Source organism: Raphanus sativus, chromosome 1 (genome assembly GCF_000801105.2).
Source record: "Raphanus sativus cultivar WK10039 chromosome 1, ASM80110v3, whole genome shotgun sequence".
Taxonomy (NCBI): Eukaryota; Viridiplantae; Streptophyta; class Magnoliopsida; order Brassicales; family Brassicaceae; genus Raphanus; species Raphanus sativus.
In genome coordinates, this window is record NC_079511.1 from 19,592,153 (window position 1) to 19,599,435 (window position 7,283).

A 7,283-nucleotide genomic window follows, 5' to 3' on the forward strand; every position below is an offset into this window, starting at 1 on the left:
GAGGGAGTTGCTATCAAGACTGGTTTATATCAAGGAGGATTTAAGAGCTAAGAGAATGTGGTGAGGTGATAGGTGGTGAGCACTGCTTGCTATATAGTAGAAGAAACTGATTAGTATTTAAGAATAATGAATAATCGAATTAATTACTTTCAAATCAGAAAATTAAATAAAGGACATAAATTGCGCCCCAATTCTGATCGAAAGTTTCCATAAATTATATTTTACTAATGCCATTCGATTGATCACTTTGAAAACAAATCAATCAGCCATAATTTAATTGATATATTTGCCATATTTAAGGTAATCTAACAATGGTGATAACTCTCTTCAATCTCATTAATTATCGAATGGTTGAGATTCAAAAAAAAAATCTCTGCTATTCCTTAACTATACAATGAGATTTCCGTAAGAGGAAAAAAAATATTAATCATCATTTATTCATAATTATAACTCAAAATTTCTTAATATCCTGTTTCCTTTTACATTTATTCTTTACCGTCGATCTCGGATATTCCTAAGATCTTAATCATGTTCTAAACTTAAATGTTTGATCATATCATAAAAATTAATTTCTAAACTAATGTATCAAATTTTCATTATTGTTATGTCTATGACATAGAGGTCCGTTGCAGATACAAACTTGTTTTGTAATATGAATATTCGTTATAAAAAAATAATGTATATGTCATAATATGACCATTTATATGTATATATTTGATTTGTAATATGATTCTCTTACTAAATAAACATCCTCAATAAACATTATATGTACGAAATAGAATGCATAATGGAAAAGTATACAGACGTTAGATGACTAAATTGCCAAGCTTTGATACACCATCATTTTCCATTTAATATATCATTTGAGTTTTTTTTTTTTGTTTTTCCAAGTATATCGTTTGAGTTTATAATGATCATATTAACATAGTTTATAATTTAACTATGTTATATATTAGCCGATAGATCAATCGTGGACCATTTAGACACTCTTCGACTTTCAATTGGCATGAGCAGATTATCGTTTGAGTTTATAATTCTACATGTCTTATTATCGTTTTCACTTATAACGGAGAAGAAGGTACGATGTGCGAGACATACATGACCTCATATTATTATTTTTAGGATATCTATGAATAAATGATGCGAGACATATCGTATATATCAGTGTGATATGGTGAATGATACTTTTTGTAATTTTTCTAGTTAATAAAAGGTTTTTTTTAATATATGATATGAGAGGATTTGTAGAGCTGATACGTAGGAAATGACACACCTGTAAATAATACATGAAGTAAAGGTTAGCTTCTTACAATGTTCCTAAAATAATATATAGGAGATATGATTATATATATGAATAACAAGCGTTTATGCAAATATAATTGAAACAGCGGTAGAATTTAATTAGAAAAAGGTAAATTTAAAATAAAAAGACGTTGAGTATTAAAAGAAAAAGCACTATGATTGATTCTTAAGATATGTTAACTCTGTGTCGGTACCAGAGGCTTCGCTTGAAAAGGGTCAGTGGAAATTATCGTCACTACGAGTTACATCAGTCGTTAAGAGCAATTGCAACAAAACAAACATGTTTTAGTCTTTTTCGCATAATTTACTATTCGATCATTTTGGTTATGTATAAAACCATTGACGTTTATTGTATTCGCATCGCTAAAATTTGCTGAAAAACGTCATTTCAACCCGTAGACACCGGTTACATAAAGAATCTCGTGAATTCGAGTGTGTAGCTTTCATCGTTTCTATTTCGTTTCCAGATTTGTTGGAACTTCCGGAAGTGATTAAACGATTGAATGAAAACACAAATCTTTTAGTCAAAAAAAAAAAAACACAAATCCAAAAAAAAAATCAATAATATTTTTAAAACAGTACCATTTTATTATAAATGTGGCATATGATTTGTAGACAAAGATATTCAGCTTTGATTTGTCTAATATTTGATACATGTGCTTGAGGATACGATACGATTGCTTCTATATGTAAGATGTGATATTTCACATTTTTCGTCAGCAATGATTCTGATTCTTAATATGTGTAAGATGTGATTGATTTTTGTTCTTTGTCCTTGTTCCTTTAATGTCAACTAAAATTCCTTCGGAATAAGGAAATAACAATTTGGACCCCAAAAAAAAAGAATAAGGAAACAACAATCAAACTATACACGTTAACAAAACGAGATTAGAGCCAAAATCTTGTTGTTTGGTCCATAATATAATTTATTAAAAATTATAGGAAATTAACTCCGCTCCTACGTGGGAATTGTTTTTTTTTTCCTACGTACGTGGGAATTACTTAGTAGAAATTTTCTACTTTTAATAAATTTATCAACGAGAAATAAAGTAGTTAATTAATAAAAATTAATTACTTTATATTATCTTTTATATAATTTAATTACTTATCGTAATAAAATCTTATATATATGAAGGATTTTAGGAACAAAAGCAACGATAGATTTACTTTTTAATGGCAACAGATATATGTTAGTTTACAAAATAAAACAAATATATGTCTACATATATCTCAAGCATGGTCAATATGTTTCTAATCTCCATTCTTATCTCAGCCATATCATTCTGGAAGTCCTTGTAATTGACATCCAAAGGCTGGAAAGTGTCTTCCACCAATGTGTGCATGTTTGCCTCAAGGTGCGCCTGAGCTCTCCATACATCTGTCACCATATCATCCACCTCCTCTCTACTGTAAGGTATTGGTGGTGGTGTGTATGCATGGTAGGGGCGTGTGTGTATTGGAAGTTGTAAGCAACCTCTGTGAAAAAGGGATGCTCTATCCAAAAGTCTCTTTACTTGCTCCTTGGTAACATGGATGATCTCACCATCAACTCCTCTAGCATAGCCAAACTCATCTCTGTAGACACCATATTCATCCTTAGCTTCCCACTTGAATCTCCTGGATCCATCAGTATTGAAGGCACGTCGTCCAAACTCCAATCGTCTGTCGGGCGATCTGACTCGTGGTCTGTCGATCGATCCGGGATATCCGCCGTCGATCGACGGTGTTGAAACGATGTCGATCGATTGTGAATGTCGAGGTTGACTGAAGTGTTGAGGAAATGTATCCTCCCTCGTGTTGGTGTTATGGTTGTCCTGGATGTGTTTTAGGATGTCTGGATGGCTACGTTGCTGTGTGAACAGGTTGTCTGGTCCATTGGCAACTTGGAGGATGTCTGCTATGTCCTCTCTGGTTATATGCAGAACTCTTCCATCCATAGCTCTTGCATAGCCATCTGTGTCCCTGAAAATTCCAAATTCATCAGGTGTTAGTGAAACGTTCCTGATATCATAAGGTTCATGAGATCTCGGTTGAGCTCTGTTGAAGGTGTCGATCAATGGGTGTGTGGTGGTGGCGATCGATGGTGCACGTCTAGCTGCACGGTTGGATCGATTGAACATGTTGTTGCAGTCTTCCATTGATGAATCTCTGAATGCTGGAAGCTGCTGGGTAGAAGGTGAAAAGTTTTGAATTTTCGTGGCTTGAGTTGTCAACCTTTTATACCCATGTGTTGCCCTAATCGGTGAAATTCTGATTTTGTCCTTTAAGTCGTCCGGGTTAATATCGATTTATATTATACTGGCAATGTCGATCGATGGACGATGTCGTTTTGCTGGATGAAGTAGATAATCGATCGATGGTGGGCGGTTGATGTTGATCGATTGTGGGAATTGAATTGCAAATCTGTCATTCTCCAAGTAATTTTCCCAAGCTCTCTCTTCCCAAAAGTCTTCATCATATTCTTCACTGTGGTCTCCACTGTGGGAAGAGGTGGCTATGTCTACTGCAAAACTCTCATGAAATCCGCTATCTGCCCAACTCCTTACTGACTAATCATCTTCCTTTCGGTTAGTTGGGATGGCGAAATTCGGGTAGCAATGATCTGGTAGATCGAGTTTATCATCTGGTGGGTCTCTGTCGATCGATGATCCATAGTTGTTATCGATCTCCTCTGACTTGCAAGTGTCGATCGATGACGTTAAAGTACTGTCGATTGATCCTGAGTACTCTGTCTCGTACTCGACTACACAATGACAAACTGCGATGATACCAGTATCATCTTCCTTTACCACTAATTTGGCTGGTGGTTTGCCAAGCTTGACAGGGTCGTAGTGGATATCTGGATCTATCATAGTTAAGCACATCCTGTTGGTGTTCATGTCACATATGGCTCCTACTGTAGCCATAAATGCTCTTCCAAGTAAGAGGGAAGAGTTCCAATTTAGCTTGATGTCTAGGACATGAAAATCCACAGGGACGATAGCATCACCAATGTGTACCTCTAGGTCTTTGATGAAGCCTCCAGAGTTTCTCTGAGAGTAATCCACGAAAGTAAAGATCTGTGGTGAAGGCTCTACTTGCAGGCCCAGATGGTCTGCCATGACCTTTTGTAAGATGCTGACTGATGAACCAGTGTCACATAGTGCATGAGGAAATTCAATACCTTTTACCACACAGGGTATTGCAAACTTCCCAGGATCACTCTTCTTTAGCAAAGTAATCATTTTCCTCATCTCTTCTCTGACGTTGTCAAACCTTCTCCTAATGTCAGTTTCAGTCTCCCTTGTTTCTCTGAAGAACATCCACAATCTCTTTGTGAAATAAACCTCCTCAAAAGGTTTCTCTAGTGGGATTCCGATAACTCTCTTAGTGAAACTATCAATCTCCTTTTCATTAGCTTCCCTCTTAAGGTTCTTAGGAATCTTCTCCATCCGACTCCTTAACCTTCTTCCTTCAGTTTCCTCTGATGCAGGTGTAGTGTCTGAAAGGTTTCCAGTTATTTCGGTAGGGGTAGCTTGTGGTTTTGGTGTGGGTCTGAGTGCATTGATTCGGTTGCTGTCTATCGATGGTAGTTGCACTCGGTATATGAGAGGTGCGTGTCGATCGATAGGTGGAGAATAGGGTCGATCGATACGGTTCTCTTCGTTGTGTCGATCGATGAGTGGCTCGTCTAGTCGGTCGATATCTTCGTAGGTGTGAGTGGGTGGGTATGGATGAGAAGCCGTGAATTCAGCATGTGTCAATATCCTAACCGCGTTGCAGTCTGCAAGCGTATCCGGAAAATACATCGTCGATGTCGATCGATGTGGACTAGTTGGTGTCGATCGACACCATTGTGATCCACCGAGACTTAGTGAACTTTCCACTTCAAAGTCTCCTTCTTGTAGCTTCTCCTGTTTCACCACTTGCCAGAAATCATCATCTATAATAGCATTAACGTGGTGTTTCCTATTTCCTTCCCCTACTTCCTTAGAAGTTCCAATCCTCCTGATAGAGTCTTCAGTCTGGACAATATGTGTCTCAAGTTTCTTAACTTGAGTGCAGATGGTGTCTATCCTCGTGGTCAGATTGTTGAAGACAGAATCAATCTTCCCATTGAAGTCTACTGTAAGCTTCTGCTGACCTTCCAGAACTCTATCAATCATGGCATCAAACTTACTCTCCTGGGTGGGTGGCGGTGGGTTTTGGTAAGCTGAGTTGCCGTAGTTCCTTGTGTTGGTGAAGGGTTTCTGATACTATGAACTCTGGTTGTAGTTACTCTTCTGACCACTACCAAAAAAAAAATTTGTTTCCACTCTGGTTTCCATATTTCTGAAATCCAGTACCTCCAATGTAGTTTACATCTTCCTCTGTATCATCCTCTCTAGCCTCTCCTTCTTCAGTTGAGCAGACTGGTTGTCCCAGAAATGCATGTAAAACATCTATCTTGGTTCTGACTTCATTCATCTTGTCTTCCCCGATGGCTGCAACCGATTTCTTCTTGTCAGAGTCAGTGTTCTTGGTGCTGCTGCTGTTGGCTAGGTTCTCAATAAGTCTCACAGTCTCTATTGAATTCATAGTGTTGAAGTTCCCCTCACTAGCAGTATCAAGAGCCATCTGATACCTTAAGGCGATACCTCTGTAGAAAGTGCTTAACAGCTGCATTTCATTGAATCCATGGTGTGGACAGTCTCGCTGAAAGAACTTGAATCTGAACCACGCGTCTTTAAAAGTTTCACTAGGCTTTTGCGTGAAAGTGGCGATTTTGCTTCTTAAGTCTTCAGTGCGTACCTCATCAAAGAAATTACGCAGGAAGGCGTTTTTGATGTCGGCCCAGGATGTCAGTGATCCTGTGGGTAGCTGCTTGAGCCAATGCGAAGCTTCTCCAATCAGTGAGTATTTGAAGAGCTTGCAGAGTAGGTAGTCCTCGAGGACTCCATCCATACGAATAGCAGCGATAAGATCCTCGAACCTCTCTAGATGGTCCATAGGATGCTCGTGTGATTGCCCAGAATAAGGTATCTGAGACACGAGAGAGTAGTACTGAGGCTTGAGTTCGAAGTTCGACTTCTGAATTTCTGGAAGTCGAATAGCTGATCTGTTGCTGTAGTACTCGTCTGGACGGTTATAGTCTGCCAACGATCGTGTTTGAGCTTCTCCTGTAGCCTCAGCTTCAGGTTCAGGGATTATGTTTCCCTGTGCATCTAGCTTCTGACATGTTGCATTACGCAGATGACCATCTTGGTCATACAGGTTTCCATTCTCGCCCTGCGTGAGAATGACAATCGCGACCATGCTTCGCGGAGTAGTGTCGATCGATATACGGTTAGAAGTATCGAACGATGCGGATCGGCGAACAGTATCGGTCGACGGTGCTGTCTGAGTGTCGGTCGACTGTTGAACGTGAGAATCAGTCGACGGTAATGCGGTTCTGTCGATCGATGCGTAGCGTAGGTCTTTGCGGATTGAGCGTTCCAAGTGTGCAGGATCCTCTGAGAATAATAGTTGATTTCCCCTGTTGCTTCTGGTACTGCTGGGCATGTACCTGAAAAGACAAGAAAAATTTAAATAAGAAAAGGGGGTAAAAGAAAAACCTAAGATTAATAAGATTAAATCTAATGGCGATCAAAGCTCCCCGGCAACGGCGCCAAATTTGATAGTGCTCAAATTACCCAGTAGAGCTTACTCTCTCAAATAAGAGGTACAGCTGTAGTACTTAGGGATCGAATCACGAGGAGCTAGGGAACCAATTAAATAAAATCTACTAATCAATCCTAGGCAAGGTTGGTTTATATGATAGAAATGAAAATAACAATTCCTAAAATGAGTAAGGCAGTTGCTCTAACTAACAATATGAAGGGTTGTTTAAATGGGATAAATAGTGCTAAACATAGGGTTTCTATTCAGGAATGGAGATTATAATCTCTATAAATGCTTTAACAAGTTGCTTGCATGATACTATAAATCTCAGCCGCTTAACATATGTGAATGAATCACTGGTT

The 7,283-nt window shown here is 38.5% G+C and overlaps 1 non-coding gene across 1 annotated transcript; it reads left to right on the forward strand.

Moving 5' to 3' along the window:
- Window positions 1-5,953: 5,953 nt before the first annotated feature.
- Window positions 5,954-6,061, forward strand: LOC130497824 (small nucleolar RNA R71). Its single transcript, XR_008936843.1, has one exon. It is a non-coding gene; the product is annotated as a small nucleolar RNA R71 (small nucleolar RNA).
- The last annotated feature ends 1,222 nt before the right edge of the window (window positions 6,062-7,283 follow it).